Consider the following 24,077-nt stretch of genomic DNA (forward strand, 5'->3'; position numbering starts at 1 on the left):
ATCAAGAAATAGAGTACCAGGTGATTCTACATTCAAAACAGCTGGACAAAGTAGCCTTACAGACTACAGCCAGGATTTCTGCATCTTCTTAGAATCCCCCATGACAGCGCCCCTTACCAGCAGGAAGTAGTTTGGAAAGAACGACGCCCAAATTCCCAAATATTGTCTATAAATGTTTGTTTTCATTTAAATGGACTTGGTTATATAAAATAAATATATATTAAAAATTAAAGAAAAAGAAAAGATGAAAGATATAAATACACCCAAGTGTTTACATTCTGCAGAGGACCAATAAGGCTAACATACACCCTAATGGGAACAGGAAACAGACATTTAGTATCCAACCTGATTAGCAACAACCAATTTTGATTAGCTCTACTTAGTAATTAACATCTACCTTACCTGTGGTGATACCCAATTGGTTCAGTCCCTGAAGGAGAAACCAACATTCACTGACCGTGTGAAATGTGACCATGTAAGAGTCTCTCCCTCCTCCCCTCCCCCTTCTACCTTTTCCTTCTCCCTCTCTCTTATCTATAAAATGAAACTATGGGAAGGATAATCATACCTGATTGTGGAATTGTTAAAACCAGATATTGAAATCCATATTAAAAAAACATCTCAGGATCTGCCACGTGTAATAAATGCTTAGTAAATAGCAGCGAGCCTTATGGTGGTTTTATACTCATGCCCAGGGAAGATGCTGCAAGAAGGGTAGAGATGCATAAACTTTTCCTAGAGAGGATACCAGAACTACATCTAGGTAAAAGGATTAAAAATCAAGTTGGTGGATGCAAAGAACAAGTATGTCAGGTCTATGGCATACAAAAGGTCAAAGAGGCATGACATGTTCTCTTGTAGAAAGAAAGGAAAACAAACTGGTATGGTGGCAAGCAGAGACCAGAATATATGAAAAATTTATTTTAGAATCTTGGAACAACTAAACCAGTAAGAAAAACATGTGGACTTGTGTTCAATCCACAGAACCCAGGTTAAAAAAAAGAAAAATGAAGTAGACAGCATGATACAGTGGCACACACTTAAAATCCTAGCTGGGGTAGGGGCAGGCAGAAGGATCCGTGGGGCTGGCTAGGCTGCCAGTTTGGATCACATGAAACGTTCTAGAGAGGCTCTGTCTCCAAAAACATGTGGATAGAATCTGAGGAAGACTTGTGAGATTTTCCTCTGTCCTCCACATGCAGGAACATATACATATATGTGCATCAACACAGGCATGTATACACATATACATACAAACACATAAACACAACACTGCATCTGAGCTCAGAAATAATATCATTCACAGACATCCTCTCTCTCTCTCTCTCTCTCTCTCTCTCAAAGAAGCTAGTTTACTCTAAAAGTGTGGCCACTTTAAGGTTACATACTCAAGGATATGTGGGCATCACAAGTTGGCAGTGGTGGGGACATAAAAAAGGATACAAAGTTTGGTGGAAAGGGAAATGAGAATGGATCTGGGGAGAGTTGGGGGTGGGAGAATGAATAGGATCAAATCATTTTATATGAAATATTCAAAGAACTAATAAAAATAAAAAGAAATGTTTTAGTTGTGCAGATTTATTTTCTGAATACAGATTATAATCTTTACTTATTATAAAGTCAGTCAATAAGAACAAGGCTGTTTTGATTAAATAAATTGGATGCTATGCTCAGGTTGATACAAAACCAAAAACATCATCCATAACCCCCTGACTGCACCCTTTTAATGTTTGTCAGAAGAAACTCATTGTTTTCATTAGTTTTGGTTGTACATTATCCCGAGAACATAGCTTGCACGGATAAATAGCTGCAAATGCTAATGGGTCAAGGAAAAAGAAGAAAGAAGAAAAGGTGATTTGTAGTGTTTGGATATTCTTCAAAGTGATGCAGAAACATAAAAGGAAGTGAAAGACACAAGAGTTCTACAAAATTATCTCCTTCCAGCTCAGATCCATGGTAGAATATCTCACCACATGTTCACTTGTTCATTAGCTACCTCCTGGGTGTTTAAGACATCCTGCATGGTTACCTACTCAGGGGATGCTGTTAGAAGCAAAAGTAAACCACCTGTCTCTTCATGAGGTTTAAGACTTTGGCACATGGGAGGTGGAAATTTAACCCATCAAAGGGTTGTATGATAGTGAGGAATGATATGGTCATTATTAATACAGCAGGGAAGGTGAAAGGGGTGCATGAGGAAGACAGTTCAACCACAAGGGCACTGCAGCGGACCATGTGGAAGATGGGAGGGAGCCAGTACTTGATGCTGGGTCAGGAACAAGCCAGCTAGTGCTATGTCCCTGAATTTCAGGGAAGAGCAAGAAGGATGATGGGAATATGAAAGGAAAAAGAGTTACAAGAAAGCTTCAGAAAAGGGGTCAGAAATGAAGAAAGAGAAGAAGTGGCTTTGGAAGTGCCACCATTGTGCCATTGGAATCTTTTCATCAGAGTGAAATCTGCTGTTTCTTTAGGTCACTCAGGATATGAGAATGACAGGGTGCAGACAGAAGAAAGACCAGAAGCCATGGCAATCACCCAGGAGCAATGACTAGTGGTGTGCACAATGTGATAGTGCAATGAGCTCTGGCTGGATTATGGTAAACTCTGAAAGTAGAACCAGTAGAGGATCTTGACAAGTTGTTTGCAGGGTATGAAAGAAAGAGTGTAGCTAAAGCTGTCCCCCAAAGCATTTGGTACAAGCAGCAGTCAGAGAGGTGTTGTCATTACAGCCTCAGACCCAACTAGGTGGATCTTCTCAGCTAGAGCTCTCGTAAAAAAGCCCTCACAGATATGCCAATATCTGTGTCTCCTAGCCAATTCTAAATTCAGTCAAGTTGACAATGAAGCATAAGGATCATAGGGACAATGAGAGCTGGCTGAAGTCAACATGGGTGACCTTGATAAAGTTATATTTGATGGAGTGATAAGAATCAAAGCCCAGGTAGAATATTGCAAGGATTGAGTCAGTAGTAAAATAGGTCTTCTCAGAATTTTTGCCTTATCAGAGAATCAATCATGAAATGGCATCTCAAGGGAGAATGAGATTCAGGTGTTTATTTGGCATATATTTTGATATATTTGTGCCCTATATGAAGGGACCAAGAGAGAGAGCACACATGACAGCTGTGAGACAGTAAGGGTGCTGGTCCTTAGATGAACCATAGAGCAAAGGGCTGCCAGAAGAATAGAGGTTGTGGAGCTATCTTTTTGAGCTAAAGACTAGGTCCTAGAATGCAAGAGGGATTAGAGGTTCAAGGAAAAAGATGATATTTAAGAAAACCTTGATGAGGAGGAAGAATGGTCCAGAGAAACAAGTCCTGGTTTCCAGACAGCTCAAAAGCCTAGGAGAGTCTGTGACAGACCCATGTTGGTGGGTCAGGGAAGTAGTCCACAGGAAGCACAGTCAGATTCAGTTGTTTATGGGGAAAGAAGAAGAGTTGTTTATGACATGATATGTCATAACCTAGACCTGAGAAGGACTGAAGTAAAGGATGTAGGCTTTGAAGACAAGATACTTGCTTACAAACCCTTGATCTACCACTCATGAGCTATGCAACCTTAAACCAATTACCTAATTTCTCTATGCTTCAGTTTCTTTAGCAGATTCTTAAACAAAGGTAAAAGTTTGCATGGACACAAATGCTAGTTACTCCAGTTTGATCATAATAGATATCATATATACATATTTAGCATAGTATACAGTATATGTGTAAACACTATGTCGCAGCTAAATTTTTTTTCAAAATCTTTACCTTTATTTGCCCTTTTCAAAGAAAAACTGTTTCCTCCCATTTTTCCCCCTAAAAATTTTGGCATATAAATTCCAAATTTCACCCCCCCATTCCTGTTCTTCAGTGCATTGCATGTGTAAATATTGTGCATTTTCTCCTCTTGGTAGTCCATATATTTAGTTTAATTTTTATACCTTGAAAAACTCAAGTGAGAGATTAGCCCTGTGCTTTCTCTTATGAGAATGTAAAATCTTCCCCCTCTCTTATATAAAATGAACATTTTTTTTTTTTTTTGTCTTTTCGTGCTGGGCATTTCATCTACAACTTTTTGTATGCTTGCATAACTTTTTTGTTGTTGTTGTTGTTGTAGAAAAATATTTCTGGAGGCTTAGTAATTTTCACAAAGAAATACATAGAAAAAATGAACAAAAGATTCAGTAGAGACACTTGTAATGAAGTGGTCACAGCTAAATTTTTAAACGAGTAGGCAAATGTTTGGATTATCACCTGTATCAATTACAACACTCTGTGTTAATGTTTTGAGGGAGCCTACTAAGGTCTCCATGGACAGTTAAAATCCTCACTAGTAGGCAAAAAGAGGAGGAGAGGAGGCAGGGAAGAAGGGGGTTAGAAGAAGGAGGTGAGGAATGGGGAGAATAATCTATGAAGTGTAGCATTTAGGAATAGTAAGAAATCAACATCATTTTAAAAGATCTCATCTGTCCCACTTTTACTGGATATGCCATCAGATTTGTATGTGTAATTTATTTTGAGTTTTTTTATTCATAGAAATTGCAGGTTGGAGCCAAATATCATTTACATTTTTTTTCTACAGACACTTCATCTGTTGCCACAGCAAGAACAACTAAGAGTTAGTTTAAAAGCCACCCTTGTCTTTGTCACACTATGTTGTGGTTAGTGTCCCACAACAGACCACTACACTTTGAGAGCTGCTTCCTGTTATACCCTGTTATTGTTACTGTTAATTTTCACCTTGACTGGATTTGGAATCAACTAAGGAGCAAGCTGCTGACTGCTCCTGTGGAGATTTTCTTCATCAGGTGATCTGGTGAAGAGATGCACCCTAAAGATGAATGGTACTTTCTGGTGACAACCTAGATAAAAAAGATGGAAGAAGGAAGCTTTGATTTTTGCCTACTTGACTTCACTCTCATTGGCAAGTTCATTTATTCTCTTGTGGCTACTGCTATATTCCTTTGCAGATATTAGAGCCCAGCTTTAGGTTTACAACATGGACAGAAGACCTGAAGCTCCCCAGAATCCTCTAGGTCTTCAGTCCCAGGCTGGAACTGCTTAAACATTCAGCCCTGTGGACTGAGGAGCTAGCCTTTCCAGCATGAGATAGCCATTGGTGGGACTTCCCAAATTTTATCATTTAGGCCAATGTGATAAATAATGTTGTAATATTCATCTGATCAGTGTTGTTTCTCTAGAGAATCCTGGCTAATATAAAACCTGAGCACCAATTAGAAAGTCCAAATCCTGGCCAAAAAATTGCTATGCAGAGCTGATATGTGCAGGAGATTTTGTTACTACAATTTTGCTTTTAAATGTAAAGGTGTATGTGGCTCACTTGGCAGAGTCCTTGAACAAGCCCTGAGTTCTACCTAGTAAAACATAAAATGTCATGGTAGCATATGCCTGTAGTCTTAGCACTTGTGAAATAGAGGCCAGAGAATTGGAAGTTCTAAGTTACCTACACAGTAATTCTGAGAGCAGTCTGGGCTACATAAGACCTTGTCTCAAAAAATAAAAAATAAAATAAGAAAATAAAGAATGCTTGCAACTCAACTATGGCCAAACCACTGAAGGTCAAGGCATAGTACACACAGTAGTCAATGGGATTCCTACACCCCCCCGCCCTGGGATCTTTCAGGACACCAGCACTGAAGTAGATGCATCCACTTGCCTGCATTCTAGGTCATGAAGCTCAAAGTTGGATCCCAGCAGCTGGATGCTCACAGTGGTATCAGCCACATTCCAAGATGATGGGTGCATTCTGGGTAGCATCTGAGTCCACAGCCCTCATAGGGGTCTTATGGCCCCTTAGTTGATGGTATTGGTTGCTCTTACAGATGGAGTTTTACACTAGGTGGTAAAACAGTGCTATCAGAACAGTGACATATGGGGTTTTGTATAGATTCATCCCCCTGCAGGTCTGAGGGCTGCCTGCCCATCTAGCTTTCTATTTCCATACAACAGTTGAATACTCAGAAATATATGGAACCTCTCTTGATTTGCTTTGCACAATCAAAACCCATAAAGTGGAAAAAGAAAGAGAAAAACAGAAGAGACGAAGATTTTTCAATAGAATTAAGAGATTGTGTCTCCAATTGCCTACAACCTCTTTCAGTGCTCTCTGACCCAGCATCAAACTCTTCCCCACTGAGCAAAAGCCTGGCCTCATAGCCCTTTTCAGTGTTGTATAACAGTCAGTTGTGAGTGGCATCACCAAAACAGGCTTCAAGAAAGGCACTTATGTATGTATCATGGCAGTAACAGTTGGAGTGTAAGGTGATAAGACTCCTATTACAGTACTCTTTCTACTGACCAGAATCTGTGTTCTAGAATGTCACTGTTAAATTGGATAAGAGGAAGATTGTACGAAATGTTCTTCTATGAAAAGAACACAGCCTACATGGATGACATCCCTGAATGTAGTACTTAGGTGCTCTGCATTCCTGACCAAGTAAGTAGCTTCACTTTCTCTAGTCCTGTGGCCCCACCCACAAATTCTGGACAGTACTTCCTACTCATAGAGACCATGTGCAGTTCAAATGAGATGGTGCTTAGCACAGTGTCCTAACAGACTCAGCAAGACTATATATCCCCCCAACACTGAACATTCATACCTAGTTTCCTCCTGTTATCTTGATTGACAAAGATGATAAATGAAATTTTCATTTCTATGGTTGGACAAACATGTTTATTTAACAGATGAATTCCTTTGCCTGCAGGTCTCTGTTAGCAGTTGGTGAATTCTAGGGCCATGGAAGCTGCAGCAGCAAAAGGCTCTGCACACTCAACTCAGGAGAGTAGTCAGGGATGTGCTCAGATCTAGAAGATCCCCTCTATGAATTTCTGTATATTTTCAAGAAACTATACAAGAATGTGGGACTAGGAAGATTGAGTCTGAAATACCCACAGAGTGTGGACCTTCACGCTTCCACTCAGGAAAGGCGACACCCCAAATCACTCACAAGAAGCAGTCTTGATGTAAAAGCATGAGGTATTTTATATTCCAAGTGCACTGGGGTCCATAGTCATGTGCCACACAGGGGTAGAAGACCGAGGACCCTGAGTACAGAATTGACACAGCTTTTATAGGGTTATAACAAAGCCCGCACATCTTAAACCAATCATCTCATAGCATCCAGAGCCCATGAGGTATAGACCAATCAATTTAAATCCTCCAAGCCTTCACTTTATAGACCAATCAGTTTTCTATAGCCCCAAAGGTGTGCATTTGCATGGGCTCCTAGATGGGGTGACAAAGCTCATTTCCTGTACTTATGTACTCATGTACTCATGTACTCAACAGCAAAGAATGTGACCTTTTGCCTACTTATTGCCAGGGGGCAGGGTCTGGAATTTAAGGTATTTAGGGCTTTTTTTTAGACTTCTAGTTTTCTGTGGTCATTGGAGAGTTAGGCTGTATTTTTTCATCTTTTCAAGTCAGGGCAGGAATAGATGAGAGAAAAAAAAGAGAGAAAAAGAGATACCATAAAAGAGGGAGCCATTATAGGATTGAAGAGGAAACTGACTCTAAAGAAATGTCCAGAGACCTACAAAACTAACCCCAACTAACAATTTGAGCAACAGTGGAAAGTCTATCTTAAATGCCCTTCCCTGATAATGAGATTGATGACTAACTTACCCACCATCATAGAGCCCTCATCTGATGGAAACAGAAGCAGACACCCACAGCTAAACACTGAGCCAAACTGGAATCCAGACACAGAGAGGGAGGACAAGACCAGGCTACAGAAACCCACAGAGACTCCTGACCTGAACAAGGGAGAGCTAATGGATGCCCAGACTAATAGCTGGGAAACCCGCATTAATCCGACTCAGAACCCCCGAACATGGGTCTCAGTTAGAAGGCCTGGGCAGACTAAGGAACCTCTGACAGTGGAACCAGTATGTCTCCCTGGTGTACAAAAGGACTTTGGGATTACATTCCCCATGGAAGTATACTCCTTTAACCTAGAGGCAGGAGGGAGGTCCTAGTCCCTACTCCAAATGACTTGGCAGATTTTGGTGACCCCTCCTGGAAGGCATCACCCTCTTTGTGAAGTGGTGGGAGGAATGGATGGGAGGGTGGGCAGGGGGCATGGGAGGGAGGGAGGAAGAGGGAACTGGGATTGATAATTAAAGTAAGAAAAATAATAATAATACAAAACAAGAAACTATACAAATAGTCAATGTCAAGTTACTAAAGGGGAAAACAGTGCTGTGACTCCTGCAGCTCTTCTGGCCCTTCTACCAGCTCATAAGCTCCCACAGAGGAGAGCCAGGTCTCATTCAATTCTGTATCACTTAGTCCACATGTGTTGAATGTAGTAGATGCTCTCCAATTTTACCACATATTTCATCTCATAACTTTTTTAATGATCTTTCACTTTAAGCCAGGTATAACATCCCACCTTAGGACTGGTCATGTCTGTCAAATTTTTATCACTGTAACAAAAATAATTGAGGCAAAGAACTTAGAAAAAGAATTGGTTTCTTTTTGCTCCTGGCTTTGCGAGCTCCAGTCCAAGAACACATGTCTCTCTTGATTCTCTTGGGAAGCATGAGGCAGGCAAGTTCCTCATGGCAGAAGACTGGAAGCAGTAAGAGATAAGAAGGAGAATGGGGTCCTACGATTATTCCAAAACACAGGTGTTCCACAAATACACCTTTATCATTTCAAATTTTCTGCAGGTCTGTGTGAGGGACTGTGAAGCAGAGCATCCCTGTAAGCAGGATGAGAGAACTCAACCACTCATGTGTGGGGCTAGACAAAAGCAGCACAACTGCCCAGTGGAACTGCACAGTGGAATTGCCCAGTGGAACTGTCCAAAGCAGATGACTCAGTAGGAAGCCACTTAAAGCTTTGTGGGAGACAGGGACACAGCAAAAGCTCATAACATCAAAAGCACTAAACATTGATAATTGATTTTGAGGATGTGAGGAGATGGCTTCATGAGGAAGAATGCTTATTGTATAAGAATGGGCACCTGAGTTTAATCCCAATATTCATAGGGAAGAAAAATCAGGGCATTATGATGCTGGCACCTGTAATCATAGCACTGTATGGGTGGAGACAGGAGAATCATCTGAGCTTGCTGGCTGCTAGTGTAGCTCCAGATTCAGTTAGGACCACAACGCTTCATGCCCATTCTACCCAAAGAAGACCCCTGTAGCCACCCAACTAGGTACCTCTGACTTGACCGTTTGCTCTACCTTTTACCAAAATCAGCCACCGTTCTTGATTGGCACCAAATTCTGCTACTGTGTAGCTTCTTCATTTTCTATGGGCTTCAGGATTCCCACCTGTGAAATAACAAAGTCTGAATGCATCATTTCCAAATTCACTTTATTTCATTTTTGACATCTTGTCACACCAAGATTCTAAGATTTTAAATGTTGTCCAAATTCTATGGCAAAATAACAAAAATATTAATAATATCAAATGTTATTGAACAATTGCATGTGGTTGAAGTTTCTATGATTGGTGCCTATAAGTCACCTCCATAAGGCACCCCCAGCATCATTGTGAAAAATCATGAAACTGACTTTGGGTGGTTAGGAGGCTTATTCAAAGGTACACCACTGTGAAGTGTTCATCCAAGATTCAAACCTTCATGACCCAGTGCACATCCTTGTGCTCCAAATAGGAGTCAAGCTCGACTTTTAACCTTAGTTTTTAATCTTATCACCTCTGTGTCCTTAAAAAAAAAAAGATATGCCCTTTTATTATTTGACTTCTGTAACTTTCAAATATAATAACAGCTATTTTTATTAACTTGAGTACAGACCTGTAGGCCTAAGTTAATGCCCCAAATAAAGTCTTTTTCTACCCAGAATCATTTATTCGCCACAATGCTTAATCTTCTGAAAAGACAGCTGATCTCCCAGCCTCACCACTGCAGGAAATGTTTATGCCAGAATACAGAGAAAACATTGCAAAGACAGACTCCAAGGGAACCAGGAAATAAGTATTTATTCGTAGAAAAAGGTGTTGAACCAGAGCATGGCTTCTAGTCTACATGAATAAGAAATGGTTTCTAAGGAGAAATAAGCACATGGATTGGGCCTTTCCTAAAAGAGGCTCCCATCCTTCCCATCTTTCCTGCCTACCCATGTCTTTGTGCAGTGGAGTTGGGAGGAGGGGCAAACATTCAAGGGAAGTTCTAAGACCCAGACAAAGAGAAGCCTTTGGCCCAACTCCAGCTCAAGAAGCATCTCAGCAGTGGTAACTGAGTTTCAGAGATCTAAGATCACCCTTCAGCAGTATTTGTTCCCAAGTTGCCTTAGGAAATGGAGAGAGACCCTGTGCAAGAGAAATGAGGACATAACTAAGAACACCACAGAAGGTCTTTCAATCAGGACAAATGGGACAGTCAATGACACATAGGGAACTTCAGATAGGGCACAACTTATGCTGCATCCAGCAATATCAATAAATGTATCATACCTGGTCTAAGATGCCTACAGTTTCACTCACTCTGGGACCTCTAGAGCTCAGACACAACCCTACAGCACTGTGGGACTAAAATGGACTGAAGATTGTCTTCTGCAACTCAGCAAACTGGGAGTTCAAATGATGAGCTAAAAGGAAGAGGATTGTATTGACACTCATGTCCTCTTGAATTTGTGGCTTGAAATCAAGACAACTGCAAGTGAAAAGCAGCCAACCTGACCCTAGCACAAAGTTGCTTTGTTGCCCAACTTGTGCTGGTATAACTTCCTCTCCAAATCATATTCCCCTTGTCATTCCTCAGGGGGAGATGAAATACATCTGTTCTCCAGTCTTCACCCACAACAATCTTCTATCCAGTTCCCAGAGAGGGGGGGATCATTTTTTTCTTTTCCCACCTGCAGATCCTGATTGATATGGATATAAATGAAACAGCCTACTAAAGAAGAATTCATCCTAGAATTCAACCCACAGTGCATCTATATGTTCATTAGTTAATCAGCTTGTTTACTCAGTGATCTCCAGACTCCACCAGAAAAGAAAGGCAACAAGAGTCATGCTTTGCAAACCTTGCAGAACCTGCACATCACCTAGGGATCTCGTTAAAATGGAGCCTCTGATTCAAAGGTCTAGGAAGGGGGCCTGGGTTCTACATTTCTAACAAGCTCCCAGCTGCTAGTAATCCTGGTGATCCCAGAACAGCACCAGTAAGACACATCAGCTTCAAAATCTTGACTCTGACGTTCAGTAACTGTGTGACCTTGGGTAGGCTAATTAACATCTCTGAGCCTCCATGTCAGCATTTGTGAGAGGGAACTATATATGGTTTCTTACTGAAAGCTTGTATAGGTGATGATTAAAGATAATTCAACAGAATTATGGCATGTCACAGGCATTCAGCAAGCAGCAGTGTGAGTGACTGTGCCAGCATGGTCTCATTTCTGCTAAATATGGTGGTGTGTCTTTACTAGATCCCTGAGTGAGAGTCTGCAAAAAGAGACTGGCTTTCAACGAAAAACCCTTGTGGCAATCCTGTGGAGGTGTTGGTCATTTTACTGTCAGAGTGGACTCTGCCCACTGCATGGGGATGCTGCCCTTCTTCCCTACACTCCTCTGGATTTCTCAAGAGTCATCTTTATTTATTGTCTATTGTAATTAGAATGGAGAGTAATTCCCAGGTCCAGATGGATCCACCCCTCCGTGGCAGCCTTAGTGTCTCTCTCTGAAGTCCCCAGAGTTGGTGGCAGCTTTGCAGGACGTAACTATGGAAATTATATATCAGCTAAAAATGCTGGAAATTAGGTTACATGTTATTCTGGGGAAGACAATGGAAAGATGACAACAACCAAACAGCCACTTTGAAAACCAGCCATAAAGAGCCAAAGAGGACACCAGTCCATCTCCAGTGGTATCTCTGGGGATATGAAGATGGCTCTTATTTCAGAGAGGCAAGGCAAGGCTCTAAAAAAAATGCTACCCTCAAATCAAGGTTTACCTTCTTGAGATGCAGTGTATATAAGCAGATGGAACAAAGAAAAATTAGTACAAGATAAGGAGGTCATAGTTGGCAAACACATAGAGCACTTTCTTTCAAGTACCAACTTATCTATAGAAAGTAGTCACCCATGTTTTACAGACAAAGAAAGTAAATTTCAAAGCTGAAATTTCTTTAAGACTTGTCTGTTTGTAACAGCCAGAAAATGACAGTCAGCTAGCTTCAGCTGCCCCATCTGACTCAAGATGAACTCATGACCACTAAAAGGTTCTGTATTAGTTGGTTTTAGCTGTCAACTTGACACAAACTAGGGAAACTTGACACAAACAGGGAAAGAAGAATCTCAGTTAAGAAATTGCTGAGTGGGTTTGTCTGTGGGGCATCATCTTGTTTCATGATTGATGCGGGATGGCCCAGCCCACTCTGGGCAGCACCATTCCTAGACAATTGGGTCTGGGATGTATAAGAAGGCTAGCTGAGCCTTCTTATAGAACATGAGGCCATGCCAGTAAGCAGCATTTCTCCATGGTTTCTACTTCAGTTCCTGCACTAACTTCCTTCAATGATGTACTGTGACCCAGAAGTATAAAGGCGAAACACAACCTTCTCTCCCCTAAGCTGCTTTTGGTCATGGTGTTTATCACAATAACAGAAAGACAACAGAATAGGTTCCAAACAGAAACTTGAAAAATAAACCTTTGATATGTTCACGTATATATGAAACCTGTCCTTCCCTCTATACTGGGTAGGACACTAACTGGGGTGAAATCTTTCCTTTCTGCCTCTGTCCCCTCCACTATTCAAACCACAACAGTCCTCACAAAAGCTTTTGTTGAGCTATATTAAAGTAACTGAGAATATCTTTAACTAGTGGAAGTTAATGAAAAGTTTACTAAAAGAAAAATGAAAACAGAGACTTAAATAAATACTGTATACTTATGTATATAGCAGCATGACTTCCAATAGCCAAATGGTGGCAACCACCCAAACTCTTACCCATCTGTGAGTGGATTAGGAAAAAGCATACAGAGTCAATAGAACATTTGTGGTGGTTTGAAAGAAAATGATTTCCCCAAAGGGAATGTCTCTATTAGGAGGTATGGCTTTGTTGGAGTAGGTGTGGCCTTGTTAGAGGTAGTGTGTCATTGTGGGGGTGGGCTTTGAGATCTGCTAGTCTCAAGATATGCTAGTGTCACAGTTTACTTTGTTTTGCCTTTGGATCAAGATGGGGAACTCTCAGCTCCATCTCTAGCAGCATGTGTGCCTGGATGGACTAAATCTCTTAAATGGTAAGCCATCCAATTAAATGTTTTCCTTTATAAGAGTTGCAGCAGTCATGGTGTCTCTTAACAGCAGAAGAAATCCTAACTAAGACAAATGGTAAAATAGAATAGTATAAAAATGCCCATTCAATCATTTCTAAGATCATAGCTCAGTGACATTGTGCATTTTCACCAACACCATTGTCTCTAGAAACTTTTACCTTTTCAGACTAAAATTCTGCACTCTCCTCAATAACTACTAACTTTCATATGACTTAGTCCTTAGTAACCACATCCCATTTTCTGTATCTATAAATTTGACTAGTCTAGGTATTTCATCAAGCAGAGTCAGTGTTTATCCCTTATTATAGCTTATTTCACTTAGCACAATGCCCTCTAGCTTCATCCATTCTTCAGCATACATCAAAATTTCATACCGTTTTATGATAGAATAACATTCTACTGCCTGTGTATGCTTGTTCCTTATCTACTCACAGATTGTTAAGAGTTTGGGAGGTTCCTACCATTTGGCTGTTGGGAACCATGATGCTATATTCATGAATATACATTTTTTTTAATTTCAGTGTTTGATAATTTTTTTATTTAACAGGATTGGATTTATCTACCATGGTTTAGTACAGAGTTCTAGAAAATATATTTGCTCTTCTCTTGTAAGAAATATGGCAAATAAATAGAATTTGGATGTTTTTCAATGAGGTTTTTAACACTTGTTAATTATAAATTGAAATGATGTTACTTACTTTAAAACTTTACAAAAACATGTTGAAATTTTAAGAAATTACAAATTTTTTATTATTTTATTTATTTATTTTTATTTAACACATCAATCCCAGTTCCCTCTTGTTCCCCTCCTCCCTCCCTCTTACCCTCTCTGCCCCCTCACGTGCACCCTGACCACCCTTCCTTCCCATACCCCCACCCCAATTCCACATGTAGGGCAATGCCATCCAGGTGGGGTCATGTAAATCTGTCAAGTCATTTGAAGTACGGACTAGGACTTCTCTCCTTTCCCTAGGTTAAGGCAGTATCCCTCCATGGGGGATGTGTCCGCAAGGTCCTTTTGTGCACCAGGAATACATTTAAGTATCTGCTTTCATTTTCTAGGGCATGACAACCAGAAGCAGAGTTGCTAAATCATGCTGAAATTTATATTCCAATCAGTGATACACATTGATTCCGACTTGCCAATAATTATTTTCAAAATTGTTTTTATAATAGCTCTACCTATTTACATACTGAATGTTCTCCAAAGACCTGTACATTAAAGTCCTAGTATCCAGTCCTGACAGAATGTGGTGCAACTCTTAGTAGGTAAGACCTAGTGGGAGGCCTTTGGGTCAGTGGGGGTATTATTGCAAAGAGACCCCTTCCTATTACTCTCCGAATCTGCCATTCTTGTCTTACCATGCTGTGACCCCAAAGGAGCAGAAGCCAACCAATCAGGATCTGGAACCTCCAAACCTGTAAACTGAAGTAAATCATTTCTATTATTCATTATTATTGATTATCTTTGTGTTTTGTTAGATCATCAGAAAGTCTAACTAACACATTAACCATGGTAATACATTGTTTTCCTTTTATTTTGTTTTGGTTTGTTCTTACTTTTTACTCTTTGTAGTGGTGGGGGGCACAACGCAGCTCCCAAATAAATACACATAAAGACTTATAAAGACTTATAAATGCCTAGCCATAGCTTGGCTTATTTCTAGCAGCTTTTCTGAACTTAAATTATCCTGCTACCTTTTGCCTCTGGGCTTTTACTTTTTCTTACTTCTGTATATCTTATTTTCCCTATTATTCAGGGCTGTGTGGCTGGGTGGCTCATGCCTAGATCCTCCTCTCTATTTTGTGTATTGATTTTTTTCTTTTTACAAATTTAATTGTCAGAATGGTTGTGTACATTCATGGGCTATAGTGCAAAATTTCAGCACATATATACATTGTATAACAGTGAATTCAGGATTTTTTTTCTATCCCTTCAATCATGTATCATTGCTTTGTAGTATGAACATTCAAAATTCTTTTCAAAATGGGCATGGTAGCTTGTACCTATAAACTCAGCACTTGAGAGGCTGAGTCGGAAGAACTGCCATTAGTTTAAAGGCCAACTTTTCTACGAAGCAAGTACTAATAAGCCTAAAACATACAGCAAGATCCTTTCTCAGAAGCCCAAATCCTATTCTCTAGCTATTTTTTAGTATATAGTATTATGTGTTGAACTTATGGCCTTTTATGTGCTAAGTATGCAATCTCTGGCTGAGCTAAACCCTTCCCTCCCAATGCATCATGACCAGTGGGCTGTCTTTTCATCTACTCATAGTACTTTTATTCCACACATATTTTTAACTTTGAGGAAGTCAAATTTATCTATTTTTTTTCTTTTTTTGCCTGTGCTTTTGGTGTTGTAACCAAGATATCATTGCCAAATTCACTGCCATGAAGCCTTTCTGCTTTATTTCAAAGTTTTAAAGTTTTACTTCACACATTTATGTCTTTGTTCATTTTGAGTGAATTTTTGCATATAAGAGTCCAAACCTAGTTTTCTTAGTACTGTTGGTTCAAACACTATTAGATGGTCCTGGTAACCTTTTACACAAGTCATAAGTGAGTTTCTAGGTTCTCTATCCCCTTCTATCAGTCTGCATATCTGACTTCATGTCATTTCTATGTCTTATTATATTTTATAGTTTAATGTGCAGGTATGCATATACAGCATGGCACAGTACATGTATGGAAGTTAGACAACATCTATGGAAAATTGGTTCTCTCCTTCTACCACAAGGAACCAGTAATAAAAATTAGCTCACCAAGTTCACTGATACAGCCATCTTGCCAACTCTACTATGCCGTTTTAATATGCCAGTTTTAAAATGAGAAAGTATGGGTTCTTCATTTTTGTTCCCCAGAATCTACATGAATTTCTGGATGGGCTTGTACATTTCTGTGGAAGATGTTGGGCTAGCTACCTTTCCTATTGCTGTGCTAAAATAATCTGACAAAAAATTAGAGAAGAAAGCATTTATTTTGGCTCACAGGTCAACATTACACTCCTTCATGGTAGGGTTGTCACACTGGCAGGATATTGAGACAGCAGATTGCATCAGGAGGAAGACACACACACACACACACACACACACACACACACACACACACACACACACACTCCTGGCCATCTAGTTTCCTCCTTTTTATATGGTGCAGGACACAAGCCCAAAAAAGACTAAAATCATTCCCCACCTCAATTAATGGTCCCTCACAAACATGCCCCAATCAAAATAATTCATGTTGGTGTGGCTGGAAGCTTGTCTTATAGCTGACTATTGACCCTATGAGGTGGATAATCCATGTTAACTATGACAGCTGTCACTGGGATTTTGGGCAGAAAACAACTGAACCTATAGACAGCTTTAGGTAATACTGATATCTTCACAATTATGGTTTCTAATCCATGAACAGTTGCTTGTGTCTTGTTTAATTACTTTGAGCAACATTTTGCTGGTTTTTATGTACACATCTTTTACCTTCTTTGCTTAATTTGCTTCTAAGTATTTTGTTCTTTTTGATGGAATTATAAATGGAATTGTTGTCTTAATTTCCTTTTCAGATTGTTCATTTTTAGTGTATGGAAACACTTGATATTTGTGTTGATATACTCTCTTGCAACTTTAATGAATTTCTAACAGGTTTTAAGGACTTTATTAGTTCTAACAGCTTTATTTGTTTTGGTGGAATCATTAGTGTTTTCTGCATAAAAGATTGTGTTATTTGAGAACAGAGATAATTTGACTGTTTCATTCCAGTGTAGATGGATCTTATTTCCTGTTCTCACCTAATTATTCTGCCCTGAAATTCCAGTACTACAGTTAACAATGGGTGGGTATTCCTGATCTTGGAGGAAAAGTTTCAGTCTGTTACCACTGTGTATATGATGCTAGATGAAGTCAGTAGAAGTTTTCAGTTTTCTGAGAAGCAAGGGCATTTACTTCATAAAATTGTTTTTAGTCATAACAACAGGAATAGTCAATAAGCAGTCTGTGTACACCAGGCTCTAACTTAATGTTTCTATTTGCTGAGTTGTGGAGTTGTCACTGTGACCTGTGCCAATCATAAGAGGAACACATATGCAAATAATCATCAAAGATACATTTAACTTGATCCAACAGCTTCACTGCACTAAGTATATATGGTGCTTTTAATGGCTGTACCATATTTTTTGATGAGGTCTGGGGAGAAGCCTCATTCAGTAAAATGTTTGAAAACAATCCAAACCTTGCAAACAATTCTCAGAACACTAATTTTAAAAGATCCATCATTGGTGGTATGTTTTTGTAATACAAGTGTTGAGGAGGTGTGGAAGGACAGGAAGTGCCCAGGGCTCATTGGCCAGTTATCCTAGCCTAATTGATGAGGTACAAGCAAATAAAGCATTCTGTTTCACAAAAGAGAGAGAAGACAGAAGAGGGAAGGGAGGAAGGAAGGAAGCAAAGAAGGAATAAAGGAAGGAAAGGAGGGAGGGAGTAAGGGATGGAGGGAGAAAAGCAGGAAAGTAAAGGGAGGGTGAAGGAAAGAAGGAAGGGAGAGAGGAAGGAAGGAAAACAGATTAAGAGAAAAAAAGGAACAATAACCAAAGGACTTCTGGCTTCCATGGGTGCACCTACTAACACACAAACATGTACACACATATTACATACATACACAACAAATATAGATGAACAACTAGACTCAAAAATACAAATACCACATTTTTGCTATAAGTAGACACTAGCTTCTGATAAATATATATATATACATATACATATATATATATATATATATTTATGTGGGGAAAATGCGGATATAGGATATGAAAATAGAAGTGGGACCATAAGATAGAAAGAGGTTTTAAGGAACTGGTATGCAGAAAGTATTAAAAAACACATAACATAAAGCAGAAAGTAATACTATGAGTAGAAGGGTATAAGTGGGACAGGAGGCTAGGACACAGAGGTTGATCAGAAAGATCAAACTAAACAAAATATGTTTGAAAAGGCCTTAAGAAAATCAGTTACATTGCATACTTATTAAAAATAAATTAAGAGCTGAGAGACAGTTTAATCTATAGTTCTTGTCACATAAGCATGAAGACCCCAGTTTCAACAGCTCAGTACTACAGCAAGAACTTGGAATCCCAACACTGAGGACAAGAAGACAGCTGGATCTCCAGAGTTCAATAGCCCACTAGTCTAGTCTAATTGTCAAGTTCTAGGCTCAATGAGAGACCCTACCGCAAAGAAATTAGGTAGAGAAAAACAGAGGAAGATATCTAACATCATTTTCAGTCTTACACACATTGAGAGAGACAGAGACAGAAAGGTAAACACATACACACACACACACACACACACACACACACACACACACACAGAGAGAGAGAGAGAGAGAGAGAGAGAGAGAGAGAGAAACAGAGAGGCAACACATACATACACACAAAATTAAAATTAATTAAAATAACCAAATGAACAAATCCACAGAGATGATATACAATCATGGGCTAGGTAGGATAAGTGTGGCCCAATGGTTGACATAGAATGTATATACATACATTCAATTATTATTCAATGATTTTCAGGAGCGCAAAGTTTATGCTTTAGGGAACAGAGATTACCTCTGTTGCCTATTTTGATGTCTCTGTTTCCCCCTCTGACCTCTACACTGAAATCTGCTCATTTGGGAGCCTGTACTATAAATGCCATAACAATAGGCTTAGGTTCACCCGTGTGCATTGGAAGATTCCAGCAAAAGCACACTGGTTTGCTCTGCATTGCATGTTCTAATCTTTTGTCCCTAAGAGTGCACTGACAAGAATACCTCACATTTTCCTATGCAATGGGCTTGAATTATCCCAGGGATAATGGAAAGGTATTTTTCATCTTTAAGTGTTAATGAATATAAATGGGATTCACAGCCCATTTCTCTATTCAGTTCCCTTTCAGAAGTGAGATAATAGAAAAGTGACAAGAAAGAGGAGAGGGGTCCCTCATCTAGTCCTCCCACTCAGGACACCCCTAGGATAAGAAGGACTTCAGAAAGTTCAGTGTCTTTCCTTTCTACCCAACTCTCGAAACTTCTGTAAGTATCAATTAATTGATTTATCTCATGACAAAAGATACTTAGATTCAAGAAATCGAAAGCCACAAATTCTCTTCAGAGTGTCAGGATTCACAGGAGTCAGTAAACTACTTTTCCAAGAGAAACACCCCTCTTGCTTCTTGTAATTGATTTTCCTCACATTAGTTAGAAACAATCCTTTCCCTTGACCCATACTTTGTTCCACACTACATTAATCAAAGGATCAAAAAAGTTATTTCTCTGTTATGTTAGTAAATGTGCCTATAGTGTTGGTGGTGGCTACAAAGGGTCATTGGGAATGAAGAAAATGCAGTATTTGTATACACCATGAAATACCATGCAGTCTCAAAAAGGAAAAATGATTGAACCCTGAGGATGATATATATAGTGAAATGATAAATACTGCATGATCCAGAAAAATAAATACTGCTTAGACACGAAATAGCAATGAGTTCAAAATGCCAACCTCACAAAAACAGAGAGTAGAATAGTGATGACCTACCTGAGGGTGGGGAAGTTGGGTTGGTGGAGATTAAAAGATAACAGGTTCTACTTCAAAAGTTATTTGAAGAGATATCTTTAATAATGTGATGATTAGTGTTAATTACTATTGTTTGCCTGTCTGTGGCTGTGAGAACAACAACAAAAAAAGGCTTTCTTTCTCTTTCCTTCCTTCATTCTTCTCTTCCTTCCTTCCTTTCTATTTTTCTTTCTTTTGTTCCAAGACAGGGTTTCTCTGTATAGCTATGTAGCCTTGGCTATCCTGGAACTTACTCTATAGACCAGGTTAGTCTGGAACTCAGAGATTAACCTGCCTTTGCCTCCAGAGTTCTAGGACTAAAGGTATGTGTTAGTACCACCCAGCAGCTACTTTTCTCATACAGAGCAGAACCACCTTTTCTAGGGGTGGCACCATACACAGTGTTAACTGGACCCTCTTTCATCTATTGGAAATCAAGAAAATGTCCCACAGACAAGCCCACAGGCCAACCTGATAGAGGTAATTCCTCAATTGAGATTCCTTCTTCCCAGGTATGCCTAAGTTTGTGTCAAGTTGACAAAAGTTAACCAGCACTACAACTATCTATTGAATATGTGAAGCTCTGAAAGTAGATTTTAAGTGTACTTATTGCACGAAATGACAAGACTGTGGAGTGTAATGCATGCTTTCATTAACTTGGTTTTTGTATTGTTGCCACAACCTACACTATAATAGAGAAACAGCTATGTGAAATATTCATGATAATAAAATACAACCAGAAGTAATTCATGCTACCTCTTGAAGGAGCAAGAAAGCTGTTAACCATGTCATCATTTCTTGCTTCACTCATTGTGGATATATTGTGTCTTCCAAATGTCATCATTCCTGTATGATGATGGTGAGCAGGGCCCTGCTGCCTGCCCATATCAGACAAATGTCAGGGCAGAAAGTCAACTTTCCTTGTTGTAAGCCATTTATGGAATGTTTGTTACAACACCGTCTCATTTGTCCTGACAAATACATTGAGTTCAGAGTTCTGAAGGCTTATTAGACTTAGTAAGGGAACACATACATCTGGCACAAGTGACAGAATACAGTAGGCCCTGGAACAAAAGAGGGCTTGAATTGGATGCATTTGAGAAATACTATGGGGAAGTCTAACCTGTAGGTAACATAAAAGGGGGGAGCTGGTGAGGGAATTAATATAAAAAGGGGGAGCTGGTGAGAGAAACATTAATTAACTCTTACTGGTTTGCTTTAATAAAACATTTATTTTCCCACAGTTTTAGAAACTAGAGGTTCAAGATTAGTGTGGCAATATGTTCAGTTCTGGTAAGAACTCCCTCCCTGGATTACACACAGAAACCTCATTGTGTCCTCACATGATGCAGAAAGAAATGTTCCTCCTCCTCCTGTCACCATCACCTTCTTCCTTCTCCTCCTTTTTCTGCTGCTGACACAGTCCTGGAACTAGGGTTCCACTCTTAATGACCATACTCAACCCTAATTTCCTCCTAAAATGCCTTTTGCAAGGTGAGGGTTACTGTAGGATATGTCTCTGGGGAGACATACCTGAATCCATAACAAGTGAAAGATGAGTCTGAGGAGACATAAAGACATGCCATGGCTGATCTCTGAAGGCATGGTCAGACCTTGAGATTATATCCTGAGGGCAATGGGGTTCACTGATGGTTTTTAATACAATGAGCATATAGAGAGATCTGGTTTTAGTTTATTCTCCAAACTAAATGCCATCTACTGCCTGTTTCTTCATTGGTCTATGAGGTGTGTGAACCACCACAGCTTATTTGTAGCCTCACCATGAGCCCTGAGGTACACCTATCTGTCTCTCAGGCAAGCAGCTCTTGGGGAGTGGGGAAATTTCAGACTCTCCTCAAGGGACCCTTTCCTCAGAGCATGACCTGTATGAGTGGAAGGATGGTACAGTGGACAGTGAGGAAGCCCTTTTACAAACAGCTTAAATTCTGACTGACTGCCCCTGTGCTGTGATACACAGAGCAGTCTGAGGGAAGACAGACAAGACCTCAGAGCACGCTTCTGCTTTTATAAGTTTTATACCCTGCAGGATGTCTATAGTTAAACCTTGTTTTAAATCTTAGTTGCTGTGTGTGCTTCAAAATAGTCATGAGCAACTTACTTCATTTATCATGGAATCTCATTTTTTTCACTTATAAAGTATCCATGCTAATAACTACATTATAGAACTGCTTAGAAAATTAACTCTCAGATGTTTATAAAGTTCAGAGTGCCTGTCCCGTGATCTGTTCTCAGCATGGTATCCACTATCATTATTCTAATCATTGCTGTTATTAACATCGAGTCAATTTACTGACTTATTTGAATTGAAATTGATTCATTTCCTATGAATGTAGTTTTGTGCCAGTCTGATAGATACAAACACATGAAGCCACCCCCAAGAAACAAGAAGCCATTATCTAATAATGTCTCTTCTGTGATATATGGGTCAGTTCTGAGGCTTTGAGACATGTCATTGTCTAAATGAACCTGCCAGAGCTTCAGAAAAGAATACCAAGTTTGACTCAAAGAAGCTCCTGTTTATGCTTGAATCCCTAGTGCCATTTCAATCTCATCCACCCTGGCCCGCAAAGCATCTTCGCTGCTGAAACTAACCATCAGCTGAAGATGACCTGCAGAAGCCAGGTCAGCTGTAGCTCTCATTGATATTGCCTGTGTCAATCTTCTAGCCAGGCCCAAGGAGACCCTTACAATATGTGTCTCTCACTTGCTATCTAGACACTCTTCACATGAGTAAAGCTATGGCCCTGATTTGGCCCTATGAGACAGGAAAGTTCTGGAATCATATCTAGAAAAAGGCTCTAGGCACATTATTAGAATTCTCAACAGAAGAAGACTGCCTATATGGAAGAAGATCTGTGAGGACTTGCTGAAGAAGAAGAGTTTAGGAGTGATCTTAAAGCATTAGATAATGAGACAAACAGGTCTGCGGTACTGTTTCTCCAAAGATGTATGGAAATTACATATTCTGCATGTCATTAATTGGTAAGAATTATATGAGAAGCTGCATATAGTGGCAAATGAGCATAATTCCAACACTGGAAAGAATCATGTGTTTAAGTAAGATATTGTCAAAAAGTAAAAGAAAGATAATTAGATGAGAAAGGGGTTCTGAAGACAGGTAAGATGCTGACAATACTTCCTAGGCAACATTAAATATGTGTGCTCAGATAAGATGTCTCAGGGCCCTTCCTATGCTAACATGCACTATGCCTCTTCCAGAGGACAAAATATATAATGTTTCCAAATGTGTGAGATTTGAGAGTTCATTTTCTCATTACAGAGCACCTCTGTTGACTATTTTACTAAAATGCATACTGTCTATAGAGATTTTGTCAGAGAAAGTCTATAGGTTGATATGGCAATATGCTTTTTAGGAGTATAAATAAACTTCTCTAGAGTAAAAGCTGAGAAAGGACAAATTTACAAAGCAAGTTGAGGCAGAGCCGTTGGTTATTTGGAAAACATCCAAAGGATGTCTCTTTTGCACTGTTCTGTGGGCTAGCCTTGCATCTAGGTCCACGTAATACTCACCATTATATTGTCAACATGAATGTTGTCACCTTAATTGTTATCACATCACAGACATTATCCTTGCTGTAATTATCAGCAACAATATCGTCAGTACCATCAACACCCTCAGCAATATCACTACCACTATCACAAGTAATAGTAGCACTATCACTACTGCTGCCACCAGCATCAACATTAGCAACATAACTATCACTATTGATACCAATAGCAGCACCATCATTACCATCCCCACCTGTAGCAGCACCATTACATAATGACCACTCCCATCATCATCATCATTATCATCATTACAGCCTCTTCTGAAGAACTCTGTGACTTAGAAAAAAAACAAAACAAAACAAAACAAAAACAAAACAAACAAACAAACAAAAAAAAACCCACTGATTTCAAAGTTGGCTAGGTGAATTTGAATCCCAACTTTATCATTACCTATGTGGATTTGTGACATTTCCAGAGCTCACTCAGCCTCTCATTCTCAATTTACTCACTTGAATAACAATGTATGAAGTATAAATTACAAGAGTGGAACGGAAAAATGTCCTGTCAATACCAAGCAGTTAGAAGATTCTGTTTTCATTTTTTTTTTATAATGCCTGTTGCACTGTATGCCTGATTGCCCAGGAATATTACCCTAAAGTCAGAACTCAACTCCTATGGCATGTTTACTTTGTGCTCAGTTCTT

The sequence above is a fragment of the Phodopus roborovskii genome, unplaced genomic scaffold (assembly GCF_943737965.1).
Source record: "Phodopus roborovskii unplaced genomic scaffold, PHOROB, whole genome shotgun sequence".
Taxonomy (NCBI): Eukaryota; Metazoa; Chordata; class Mammalia; order Rodentia; family Cricetidae; genus Phodopus; species Phodopus roborovskii.